The sequence below is a fragment of the Coturnix japonica genome, chromosome 8 (genome assembly GCF_001577835.2).
Source record: "Coturnix japonica isolate 7356 chromosome 8, Coturnix japonica 2.1, whole genome shotgun sequence".
NCBI lineage: Eukaryota > Metazoa > Chordata > Aves > Galliformes > Phasianidae > Coturnix > Coturnix japonica.
In genome coordinates, this window is record NC_029523.1 from 2,211,177 (window position 1) to 2,224,993 (window position 13,817).

At 42.5% G+C, this 13,817-nt stretch overlaps 1 long non-coding RNA gene across 1 annotated transcript; it reads left to right on the forward strand.

Moving 5' to 3' along the window:
• Nucleotides 1–1,143: 1,143 nt before the first annotated feature.
• On the forward strand, nt 1,144–7,956 carry LOC107317102. The gene is made up of 3 exons (XR_001556741.2): nt 1,144–1,355; nt 6,413–6,471; nt 7,788–7,956. It is a non-coding gene; the product is annotated as an uncharacterized LOC107317102 (long non-coding RNA).
• Nucleotides 7,957–13,817: the final 5,861 nt, after the last annotated feature.

A 13,817-nucleotide genomic window follows, 5' to 3' on the forward strand; every position in this document is an offset into this window, starting at 1 on the left:
TGGCACTGACTTCTTTCTATATTTTTTCATGTGTTCTGTGGAGCACAGATCAGTATTTATTCAAATCACAGTTACAAACAGAAAGCCATCTGTGACAGACATTTGGAGCGTATGCACCGTATAGAGCTTCTTGAGCATCTTTTAATAGACTCCGAGTTTTGTTATGAACTTGCCTTTCTTTCAAGAGAATAAGAAAGTTTGGTGAAGTTTTTTAGTGAGCCTTCTCACCACGTCAGCTCTCTGTGCTAGACAATGCAGGGGAGCATCGTTGGGGGCTGAGGAGCTGTCAGTGCAGCACCAAGTCCTCCCACTGCCAGTTTTGCAATCAAGGAAAGGAAAGAGCATGAAGGGAGATGCCGCTCAGTACATGCTCACTCACTGCTGCTCTTTTTTGCTCTCCTTATTTTTCCTCATGTTATGTAAGCTTGTTGCCTATGTCACTTGAATTAATGCACATTTATGGTACTTAGCTGCTAATAGGAAAATACAGTTTTAGATCAAGGAGTAGCTAATGAATAAGAAACACTTATTCAACAGTTGCTGATTGCAGTAATTTGTTATGTATGCGTGCGCAGTCACCAACAGACAAAATCATAGTATCAATACTAATTGAAATGCTGTATGCAGTGGCATCCAGTGTGACTTGCTTCAGCCTTTGCTTTCCCCTGTGATTCATTGCTTTTTCCCTAGAACACATGGAGGGAGTCCATTGCAACCATTTTCTTTGCAAGGAGTCATCATTTTTGTTCATATAAGGAACACAGGAATGCAGAGGGCTCCGATTTGGAGGAGCGACTCTTTCGTCTGCAAGTTGGATGAAGGTTCTATTCCCTAACTGAAAAAAAAGTCATAATCTTTTAAGACTATTTCTTTAAAGGTAGTGAATGAAAGAAAATAATCTGGGGCAGTTGTAGAAGACTTACAGATACCACGTAATTTTAGTTTAGTTTAGTTCAGTTTGGGGAGGCAGGCAGGCAAAAAGGAAAGCAGGAAGGAATGAAGGAAGGAAGAAAGGCAGGAAGGAGCAAAGGAAAGGATGCATTACTTCATAGGTTTCTAGGACAATTTCTAGGACTAAATTAAGCAAAAAATAAAAAAAAAAAATTAAACAATAAACAATAAAGTAACCTAGTGTAAGGGAAACAGTTGATCATAGCCCAAACCTCTGATTAACCATCTGAGGCAACTGATGAGTCAACTGCAGGAGCACAGGTGAAGGTAATTCAGCTGTGCTCCTGGAAGGGGTGGAACTTGACTCCACCTCTCCTAGATCCCATTTAAGGACTGACCACCACTAAGACAGCATCTCTGGAGTCTGCTTCTCTGTGGAGTTTTTGTGATGAGATTTGACATTGGTGAGTACCTATCTTGAAGGCCTTAGAGTTGGTGAGTCCTTTCTCTTAGTTACCCTCTGGCTTTTAATTTTGACTCTATTTGTATTATTACAGCTGTATAGTATACTTGTGTTATTTTAACTGTTTAATATCATACTTGTGTTATTTTAACTGTTTAATATCATGCTTGTATTATTTCTGTTGTATGCCTAGTAAAAACCCAATTCATTCTACTTCAAACCAGCATCAAACTTCTCCTAAGCCATAGATTGAAGCAACACAAACCTTTGTTCTTTTAATATGCAGGCAAATATAATGATGCAATTGTGCTTATCAGATAAGGTAATTCTGAAAGTACTGACTTTTGCCATGCTGGGAATATCATTTAATGATACATATATTAGAGTTATAATCCATGTAATCTGGTGTCTGCTGGCTGAAGCTGCACTCTTGTAGCCTATGAGAGTGCACATTTGTCCATTGAGCCCTTTAACTTTCTGCAGAAGCAGTCAACGCTGTTTTACCATGCCTAAAATCTCTTGCGTCTCAGCTGCCTGAGTAGGTTTAGGTGCAGTTACAGTTTATGTACACTTCTTTGGGACTTTTGAGATCTTCCTGCTTTGAAAAATGAGTGCTGTGATTGATTATGTGGAGTTAAGTTTTTTAATGGGTTTCCACTTTATAAATTACCTTTCCCTTAATGCATCTTGGTTGCCCTTGTAGAAGCTCTCAATCTCTGCTGGGAGTGGGAAGGAAAAAGGCTGGAAGAAGCATGAGACAAGTCAGCTCTTCCATGTGAGCTGCTGCCTGTAGATGGCACAAACCTGTGTTGTACCAAACCAAGCAGCTCTCCTTGCTGCTCCTTCCCAGTGTGGGGCACCTGCTCCTGGACCTGTTAGGGTGTCTCTGCCCCTGCCTAACCTTTCCAATAATATCTGTGCTTTCTTATCATGAGTTGAGAATGGTTGCATTTAAGTCTTTTTCAAGCATTCACAGACAATATGATGATTGAATTGATTTTTACATAGCCTTTTCCTGAAGGGGGTGTCACTCTTGAAGCCCCAGGAATTATGAAATATAACTGTGGAGCTTTTCCTGTACTTCTCTTTGCTCAGCCTGTGCTGAGCAGCAGCCCAGTGCTTCCATACTCTGTCTGGAGCAGCTTCCTTTCAGACCTTATTAGCTTGGCAAGAGCTGGAAGCAATCCTCTTTGTAGGATTTAAATGGTTAGCATGGACACTAACAGACTAAAATATTGATTGCTTGCACGTGGCAATAGTACATTAAGGAAAGTAGAGCTCTGACTGATTTTATTTTTTCCTTGAACTTATTCAAACAGAAGAAAGAAGTAATAAGAGGTTTGTTTTTACTGCACTCTTCAGGGATCTTGAGTCACTGTTGATGGACAGAGGTTTTTGAGGTCTACAGATTCCTTTTCCTATTTCTGTGGCAGTTCTGGTAGTTTTCCCATCTGTACTCATGTCTGACTTGGGAGATATAGGATCTAAAACTTGCCTCTTCCCTGAATTCTACCCATGTCTGGCAAAAGCACCGCAGAGCTGTTTAGTAACAAAATCCCTGTTAGCTTGGCTAATCCAGTGCCTTGTCTTCATAACCTCTGCAGCCCCTGTGCCAGATCTGGTCTCCAGAGAGCTTTTCTCCCCTTCCTTGTTGCCAACGGGATGATAAGCCACCTGCCTGCCTGGATCACTGAAATTCACTTAGTTCTCACTCAGAGGGATCAATATGTGCTAGTGGTGTATGGATTTCATGTGAAAACTGCCAGCTTGATACAGAAACATTTTTTTCCTTGGGGTAGTGCTCCAGGGTAGGATGCATCATGAGCTCTCTTGCTGGCTGTGTGTATGGAAAAAATACACAACAGGCAACAATATTTTTGTATTATGGCAGTAGTATTATGTGACATGGGAAAGAAAAGTCTGTAATTGCAAGGTGAATGCTGTTATTTTCTTAAGGAGCACAAAGTGCATTTCTGACCTTTTTCCTGCCTTCCTAAGTGCCTGCGCCTGCCTGTAACTGTTTAAAGACAGGGCTGTATGCTCTGTTTTTACTCCCTAGATGTGATAAGTAAAAAATGTCCCAACTAATATGAATCCAAGCAGGACTTTGTGGTCAGGGTAAATGATATTTCAAAGTGCTGTGGCAACTGGCTGTGTTCCAGCTTGTTGCTCTTGAGTTTGTGTGGGATCACTTGCTCCATGTTAGGCTACCTGCACTGCAGGTTCCTGCATCTGAGCTGCCACCTACTTTGCTTAGAGCCAGGTTCTTGTAGTCTTCAAGTACAGTTAATCTCTGTGAAACATCTTTCTGGCAATAAAGTTATTTGTGCTTCTAAAGTGATTATTTTCTGCATGGATTGTAGCTGCTTCTGGCCCACTTAGCCGTGGCTCAGGGATCTGCAGTCCAGGGGGTGCAGCTCCATCCGCCTTGTCCCTCCTGTTGTGCACAAAGTACACTGACAGCCTGCTCATTTATGTGCATGGGATGTTTCACAATATACCACTTTGCCACTGTAATTATAGTTTAATGTTAAAAAGAGTGCGCTTTGCTCCCCACACTTCCAGGGAGCTGTTCTGCAGCTGTGTTTCAGCCGGACACTTCTGTCTTAGAATGGAATATAATTATCTCAAAATAAGCAGCATTTCCTTAGCAGATGACATTTTGTATGTGTAAGGTTGCTTAGTTTTCAGATGTTCACTGACCTCTATCATCGCTTTCTTTTGATGTTTGTTTGTAGCATGGCAGTGGCAATGCACCTGGAGCACAGGTACAATGGAGGTGAATAGGCTGCCATGGGACTCATGCCTTGTCACTGGAGGGGGTGGGGAGAGGCACAGCAATGTGTGATAGGCCAGTAGCATGCAGCAATGAGGAAAGGTGGGGTAGGAAGGGAAGATTCACAGTGAAGAAAGCAATGTTACCCAGTCAAACTTATAAGGAGTGATTTAAAAATACCATGACAAACACAGCTGCTGTGGCAAAGTACAGGATTTCTTGCTATGTAAGGGAGTCTTCCATGTTATGTTGGAATGGCTTGAGACAATAGGCTGAGTACTGTGTGTGTAGGGGCTCCTGTAGGCTGTAGTGATGGGATTGAAGAGAGATGGAGGAGGAGCGCTCAGATTTAAAAATTTACTCATTTCTGGAAATCAAAGCCCAGCCTGGGCTGTATGGCTTGGATTTCAGAGTGGTTTGACAGTCAGATAGGACGAAGAAAAACAGTAGATTAGTGCTAATGTGCTCCAGTTTTATGTGAATCTGCTGTCAGTAATGGGATCAGTCCTAAATTTTTGTGAAGTAGGTTCAGAATTAAGAAGAGTGTGCTTGAAATCTGGGCTTCTATACTCTGTCAATTTGTATCATAAAGACTGTGTTATTCAGGAATGAGTTCTCCTGTTTAATATCATGCTACATACGTCCCTTGGTGAACAAAGGACTGTAATGTAATTGGGTTCAACCATCAGGTTAAACCCTCGAGAACAGAGTTCAATCTGTTAATAAATTGCTCCTGAATTCCAGCATAAAATTGAAGGTTGGCGATTCCATCTGTTGTTTTAACAGGGACAGAGAATGATTACTTAAATAATTTAGAAAAGCTCAGCTGAGTAGTGACCAAAGAGATGCTGTGGGACATGATCATCTACAGACCTCACAACTACCAACTCACTGTGATGGCATGAGAAGGCAAAAAACCAAAACATCTTGGTTTACTTTCTCCTGTCTACTTCCAGTCTTCCCCAGAAATCCTTAATTCTGGAAAACGCTACATACTGGATGGAACCTCTGTTTCATGTAAGGAGGTGTTATTGTTAAGACATAGCAAGGCCCAGTCGTGAGCTGGGTGCCGCTTGTCTCAACATCCTGCTCTGAAGATGGTTATTTCAGAGCTTCCCTGGGAGTAGAGATGAGTGTACTTGGAGTAGCAATGGGATGAAGAAAAGGTAACTGCTGCCTGGCTGTGCTGAAGGCAGGTGGTAGGAAGAGGGAGGAATAATTGGATAAGCAAGCAGAACTTATTCAGTAGGAAAGGTTCTGTAATCAGTAATACTTTCTTGTGATGTAGGTGTTTTTTCTTAGTATTTCTTAGTTGTGTATTTAGTTCTTTTTGAGAATCAACTTGTGCTCATCTTAGTTCTTAGAATGTAGAACTGCTTCGGTATGCAATGCAGAAACTGTAGTTACTGTGCTTGAAGCTGTAGTGTGGGTGAAGGCTGAGGGAGGTAGATGATGCTCTTTTTCACACGATTTTCCTTTTGCTGTGGGAGTGATGGGAAGTGCTGAGCACTGACCATGATTTCCCTTCTGCTTTTCCTTCTGGTGGCAGTGCCAGTGGCTCAGCTGCCCTGGAGGAATGCTGGCTGTGCTGCCCACCAGCCATTTGCCTCTTGCCACAGCCACAGAGCCTCTGCTTGCTGCTGGGCTAAAGCTCCGGCAGACAGCAGAGGATACCGCCCATCTGACCGCACGCTGCCTGCATTACAAAGTACAAGCCTGCTTCCTAGGTGAGAGGGTGGCAGGATTCCTTTCAATTAAAATTGAATTTGTGTTTCTGTGCCAGGATGTACAACATTTTTGCATAACAGAAGGCTTCTTTGTTGAAGTGCATTCAAAGACTTTACAGCGTGAGGTTTAAAAATGCATCGTATTGAATTTTCTAAAACCCCCGCATTTTTGTAACTGGGTCATCTATCCATTAATTCATAGCCTTTATTGCAGAGATACTAATATAGATTTTTATTTTTTTTTTCATAGCATTAATCTGCTGTAATGGGAATCTTTTAAGAGCCCATTAAGCATTTTTCAGTTCATGCAAAAATACAATAACGTGATAGCCTGATTAAAAGTTATTAAATCTGCTAATGGCGTAAAGTGGTGAGGGGGGGACTGTTAGATAAACGAGGGAGAATTTCTCTATTAAATAACTAATTTATCCCTCTGAATCTATCCTTAAACAGACCTCCCACTTCCTTGGCAGCATTTTTGGGAACAGATTAATGAAATGTGGGGACTGATTTACATATGCAAATTGCTCAAGTAATTATTTTATTTTTTTGTAGGTGACAACACAACTGCCTTAGAGATTTTGCCAAAATGGAAATGTATCCTGTTGCCTTTGGTAAGTTAACGTGTGTCCAGAGGGAGAGAACGAGCAAGGATGGCAGAGAAATTCAGCTGTGGTCTGCATACAGCACAGTTGAACTGTTGGTTCAACTCCTGTTGAACCTCATCTGCTCCTGGAGCTGCAGATACACCCAGGCTGCACCTCAGCCATAGGAGTAGGACACAAACAAAAGAAAAAGTATATATTTTTAACAAGTCTTTCACCATTTAAAGCGTTCTTTTTCTGATGGAGTTCCAGCAGCTGTCCCTTAAAGCACATCAAGCTGCTGCCAGCCCTGGGTGCAGCTCTGCTGGCTGGGCAGGAGGTGGCAGGGAGCAGCAGGGCTGTGGTGGCCCAGGCTGGCAGAGCTCCTGACCCAGCACTGCACACCTGCAGCACCCAGTGTCTGGGAGGAAGTGCTGCAGCTTTGTGCTGCACGGGAGAAGCAATTGCAGCTCAGGAGCTCTGAGTGGTGTCAGGACAGCTTCTGGTTACAGCAGTAGCTTTGTCTCTGCAGAGAGACTTGCTGCTGTGGGAGGAAGCTGGGCTGGTGCTTGTCCCCCATGGGCGGTGCTGTCTCTGTGATAGAGATGGTGAATCTTCTCACATCACTTGAGGCTTCCTACAGAAAGCAGAGCCTGTGTGTCTGTATGCATTGCCATACCTTGCTGGGGTCCCCAGCTGGGGTGTAGCATGTCGCTACTCTGCTGATCTCTACAGCAAATTGGATGTGCTTCACTGGAGTTGCTCCAATTTATGCCTGAGCAGAATTAGGCCTCTCTATGAGGGCTGGATTCAAATTATTGCATGTCACAGCCACTGTGTAAAGTCATCTGATGTTAATTCATTGGAATACTGGGGTTTGGCTATGCTCTCAGCTTGTCTTTTACTGTCAAACAAATATCCCAAACTGAAATGTATCCAGAGCCCTTGAGCATCAGTTCGAGGCTCTTCCTGAAGCACAGAGAAAGGGAGTATCTATTGTAGCAAACAGTGAGCAGAAAATAGGCTGAAAAGAGGATAGGAGCTGTAGAATGTTTAAAACTCATTCTGAGCAAAAGAAATAGTGTATGAATGCTTCTTTGAAGATTATACGTACAACCATTTCGTGGGAGTTGCTGGGCTCAGGGCAGCTGGAAAGCACTGTTTACAGATATGTTTTCCATTGGCCAATTATTATCTTATTAATGTCTTTTCATACCTTGTTTGGTGCTGCATTACTTCTTACACCATGTTAGAGATGCTTCTTGCTTTGTTTTGATTTTTCTTGGTCTCTTGTAATTGAAAATCTTAGGGAAAACAATAACACAAGACTGTAACTTGGCTTGCAGGCTTAGAAGGACTCCACAGAAATCAAGATGAGATGTGGAATAGAACTTGCAAGTTCAACTTGATGGCTGAATCCTGTCTATGAGTATAGGAAATAAATGTGACTTGTGAGCAACCGAATGGGAGCTGCTGAGTCCTGGCCTGAACCACTGATTGAGCACCTGTGGAAAGGACCCAGTCAGACCAGGGAGCACAGGTGAAGGCAATTGAGTTGTGTGACCAGAAGGGCTGGAGCCTGGCTGCACCTTCTCAGACCTCATTTAAGGGCTGACTGCCACTGGGGAAGGATCTCTTTCTGGAGATCCTTCCTTGGTGGAGTTTTCCTCTGTGAGCCTAGTTCTTTGGAGATGGGTGAGCTGTGCTTTTGTCCTTCCCTTGTAATGCCTTCCCTTTGCACTGCTCCCTTGCCATTACTTTTTCTGTACCATCCGTCCATTGCACTGATTTCACTGAATGCTACAGTGACTCTTCAGATAATTTTTTTTTTTTACTTAAGAGAAACTATTTTTATGCTTTTCCTTCATTATCAGAAAGTGTCATTTTGGAAGGTTAGATACACGCTATTAGTTATGATCTCCTGCTTTTAAAAGTTAGTGAAAATTTTGAGGAGGTTTTGTATATGAGTCTTTTCAGATCTTCCCTACATCTGCATTGTTGTTTGAATCCCATGAGAGTAAGAACATTTGAAATGGTGGAGACATGTCAAAAATGCACTTTTTCACTTCATAATGAAATAATCAATCTAAGATTTGTGTGTAGTGTAAGATGTATTTATCAGAATACACTGCTAGCAAATAGTAGAGAAGATTTTTTTTTGTGTGTTCTCTGCTAGAATCCTTGTTTTCTTATCCCACAGACTTAATAGTTTCTCACAATTACAGAAGAAAATGGAGATTTCAGGTGGTTTATTGTGCCCTTCTTTATTTCAGCCCTGTGGTCCTGGGGTTTGAGCAGGTTTGTAAGCTGTGCTGCTGATCTAACAGCAGTGAGTGATGAAGGGCATGGACTTCAGCAGGTGATCTCTTGTAAAATGTTTGTGAAATGGTGCGTGTGCCAGGAGTTGAAGCTGTAGAAGGCTGGTCAGGTTTTGTGAAGAGCTTTCAGGATTTCAGTGTAGCACACTGTAAAGTTGCCTAGCATTCAGCAAACAGCTCACAAAATCTAGTGTTGCAACTGAGTAATGACTCTGAAAATTCCCATGTTAGCTTTGCTGCTAATGTTGTGTGCAGAAAATGCCAGTGGGGTCATTTGTAGGATGGACTTTTCTCTTTGGTCTACTGTATCTGCAACTTCTATTGAAGGTGCTTTTGCTGGTAGGTTCTGTATGCCTACAGGAAGCACTAGTTGATGGGAGTATGTATTTTGGGAGTCGATGCTTATTTACAGTCTGTTCCAGTCATCATCCCATTGACTCTAACCAGCCATTCTGTCACTGACCTCTGGGGTTTTGTGGAGCAGTTAGTCATCCTGGATTAGCTAGCTCTGGCTTGCTTTGCAGACTGAGGTAATGATACTCAAGTTTCCTGAGTCCCCACTAACATGCTTGTAGGCAGTGTTTGCCACTGGTGGAAAAAGTGAATTGAGAAGCAACTTCTTTCTCTTTTCTTTCCTTGGGCTTTTATGAATGTATGCTTTCTTGAGGATAAAGCAGGGGAGAGCCTGCGTGGAGCTTGAAAGCTATGATAACTACTTAAACTTAATGCCTCTGGATTTGGAGTATTTTGTTTAGTAAAGTCAAAGCTGAGTCAAATCAAGCTTGCCTCAGGAATGATAAAAATGTGAGGGAACTTATGCTGCTTAAAAAATCAGAACTGTCTTATGTGACCTTCCACAGCAACAATGATGAAGGAAATGAGTGCTTCCAAGGGAACCTTTTTGGATGTGCTCCTTGGAAATGCTGAGCAGTTACCTGTGTGTGGAGGCAGCTAGTAGCCTTGAGAAAGTTCTGTTCTCATCTGTAAAGTGATTGGGCAAAATTAGCCCTAGAGCTGACAAGCCTTGAAGATTTTGGAAGTATTTATGCAAACTAGTGTTGGAAGATAGAGAAAGGTTGTTATAGGTCTGTGGTTGTATTGGTTAGACTAAGGTTTGGGCTTCAGAATTCATCTAAAAGATGATGTATCCATGCTGTCTGGAATTAATGAATGCTACAGAATAATTGGTAATATGCTTGCTTATCTGGCATATCTGGATCTCAGCACTATTAGTAAGAATAGAAGGCAAGTGTAGAGGGCCCTGGCTTCTGGTTTGCATCTCATCTAGATGATGAGTAGACAGGGAACCTTCCTTCTGCCTCCAAGGGGAGGGCAAATCAACCACAGCCTGTCAGTGGCTCAGCTGTGGAATTAGTAGTAATGGGGTTTATTCTGCTTCAACTCATGGTTGAGTTGAGACACAAGTGGTTAGTTGACATATTTAAAAAAAAAAAAAGTGTAACACCAGTGCTGGAATCCTCCCTGAGCCACTGGTCAGACTTTAAGAACTAAAACACATGTTACCAAAACAAGAAAGCCCAAAACAGAACTAGACATTTTAAGGCACACTCAGACCTGGGCAAAACCAAGTACAGCCTTAGCGTTCATTACACGCTACAGGGTGCTTGCTGAGCATTGGTATGGAGGGAGCTGCCCAGCCTGGTAGTGTGCTCAGGGCTCTGATAAGAAATTTGGAGCTTATCAGAGGTTCAAATTAACATTTAAGTAGGGGCATCAGGGGAGGAATCTCAACTGTATTTTCCATTTTGGGAAAAGATTGCTGCTGATAGCACTGCTGAAACAGCCTGTGCTTCATAGGACTGGTTATGCTTACAGTGCTAGTGGTACTGAGCACTTTTTATAGCCCCCTTGGTGAGATGGCAGCAGCAGGTTAGTCCCACAGCCGTGCCCAGCCTGCTGTGATGGGATTCTGGTGCCCAGTGACATCCAGGCACTGCCCCAGGGGCAGTTCTACAGCTCCTTGCTCTGTAAGGCAGCATGTAGGAAACTGACTGTGAAATTTCTGCACTGGAACAGAATTAAGCAGTGAAACTTCAACGCAGTCTGTGAAATACAGTGGTTTTTCAGCTTTGCTGTGTTACACATGAAATTCACCCTCCCTTTGGGTGGTGTGGGCTCCTGCAGAAGGGGCTGGGCCTGGCATGGCTAAGTCTTCACTGGGCCCAGCCTGGTAGTGTGGAAGTCTCTGCCTTTTTCTGGAGCTCAGTGGGTCTTGGGAGTCTGGTTTGGAAGGTGATGCCAGAAAGTGGTGGTGCTTTGGGGCAATGCTGCTGGGCCTTTTCCTTGCAGCAAGTGCCCAGGCAGGCTCTTCTCTCTGAGGTCTGTTCTAGTCAAATGCAGAATAAGGTGCTTTTAAATCAGCAGCACAGCAACTGATTGGGCACTGTAATTTATTTTATGAGGAAACAACCAAGGGAACTATCCTATGCTCTCAAGTCCACAGTTCTCAGCAGTGACTTTCAGTCCCTTCCAACTTCTGTGGAAAACTCTCCTCACTACTGTGAGAGGTGGTTCTGCTGCTCCTTTGCCAGTGCTGAAAACTGCCTGGCTGGATGCTGGGTCCATTAAACAAGCAAACAAAACCCTCTTTTCATAAGCCTCTTCTACGTGAGCATGCTCATGTACTATCTGAAAAGATGCAGTTTCCCTTATCACTAGAACACCAGTGCTAGCACAAAGCTGCTAGGATCCTTTCCCCTCCCCATGGTAGGAGTAAACAAAGTCATAATACTTTGAACTTCCTTACAAAGGATCCTGATTGTTAAGCATTAAGGCTTTTGAGAATCTTGTTAACTGGAGAATATGCCAGGACTCATAAAAATCATTTAAAATCCAAAGCAAGTTAGCAACCCTTACCAACCTGCTGTGAAAGGATCCTGCAAGGTATGTGGAGGTGTGCTAAAAATCCTTGGGAGTACGGGATATAAAATCTGGGCCTCTAAATCTGTGTAAGAATTTGGTGAATGCAATGCAGGCATTCACTATAAAATCAGAAATGTGCATTAGACAGGCTTTTGACAGCTGGAGTTCATGAGAATTAACATCAATTTGCTGGTGCAGACTTCTTGTTTTCCTGTTTTCTGGTGGCCTGGAGAAATGCTAAGCCACATATGCTACCTTGGTACCTTCTTTCTCTCTTAACCAATGAGAGATTTTGGAATCTGATTTCTCCATCTAGTGACAAAAGGAAGTGATTATTCAGCCAATGAAATGCTAAAACAGAAAGTAAATGATGGATTAGGAAAAGATTAAAAGCATGTAGTTCTGAAGCAATGTGGAAATCTGTGTTGGAGTGATAACAAGCCATGTGCTTGTGTGAGCTGCTTCCTTCCCAAGTCGGATGTTTCTATCCCTGGTTCTCCTCTCAGGCCCTGGGATAAGAAATGCTTACCCATGTCAGTTTTGTATTTATTTGCCTATGTTGCAATCTAGAAATGTGGCCTCATTTCTAGTTGCCGAGCCTGAAATCCCCAGGTTGATCTTTGAGTTGGGTGGGCTGGTGTGCTGCATAGCCACGAGCACAGCACTCAGCTTCACACAGCTCCCCATCACAATGCAAATGTGAAAACCCTTTTGTGAGGTTTGAAATGTTGATTGTGTTGTTACCATATAGGACACTGGAGACACTGGAGTCATTTGGTGTTGACTTCATACTGGCATATTTATATTCACATTTTTCTATATATGATTATTTAGGAATAAGGATCAGGAAATGGATATTGAATCATACTTGCCAAAAAGCAAAAATGACTGAAACAGATGATGTGATTCTTCAGAATAATTTTTTGCTATTGGGGAAATAAAGGAGCAAAGGAGAATAGCAGTTTATGTGTCAGTTATGTGAACTTGGGGATGAAAAGGCCAGAAAGCAGTGTTACAAACAGCCTAACCCAGTCAGCAGCACTTGTGCACTGTGAGAGGTGACGATGATAAACTTGGCTGTGGAGACCATAAGAAAAATTCTGCAGTGTGAAAGATGATGGTCCAGAGTTACCAGGTTGCTGGACTGAAATCAGAACTGAAGCTGGATGCCAGTATGATCAGACACTTTGGCTCCACAGAAGAAAACTGGGCAAGAATAAAGATATTTTCATCCAAATGCCATGGCTTCAATCCCTGAATGTGGGGAAAAAAAAAAAGCTCAAGAACTTGGTTATTGTTTTCCCTGAAGATGTACTGTATGACTCGTAAACTGCAGGAAAGTGCATTTACTTATTAGGGTATTTAGAATAGGGCAGAGCAATAGGCTAAAGATAGGAGCCTGAGATGGAGGTCTGGAATGACCCCTTCTGTCACTGTTCAGTGCCTTGTCTATCCCAGGCAAGTTACCCTTTCACGGTTGATTACAGAACAAGTTCCGTGCTTGTTCCCTCAGACCCTACTGAGGGCTCTCAAAACTCTTCAAGAAAACTTTTTCTCTAAACCTAGAAAGAAACCTGTTTGTTTTTAACCCATATGCATTGTTGTTGGTAGTATAAATCAAGGTAATAGCTGTTGTTACTAATGATTTCCAGGAGAGTAGGGTAACTTTGATAAACTGTCCTGGCAGCTTTTGTTTCATTCAACTAGTTGAGCCACTGCCCTGTCTCTACTGGAAGGGCCTCACCTGGTGTGTGACCACCTGTAAGTAGTGCTGGTTGTTTTATTTTTTCACAGCTATGTCTGCATTACTGGTTTGTGTTAGTTGCTTCTCAAACTTATTTGGTGCTTGCTGTCTTTTGACCACTTACAAAGCCCCTTTCTAAACTTTCCCCACTTACAGATTCCAGTCAGATTTAGCACATTTCATTTAAGCAAGTTCTAGACTCCTTAGTGTTCGTATTTTTGCTTTCTTCAAAACAGTTTGCTTGGATTCTCTTCCTCACTGTTTGCTCCTTTGAAATACAAGCCATAGGTCTACATTTGGTTCCATTTAACCAGAGTCAAATTCTGATGGCTTAATTCAAAATAGTTTTGCGCGTGCAACTTTTCTATAACATCTTTTCTAATATGAAGTTAAATATAGCTTTGTTTGTCAGCTCAATAATGATCTCATGA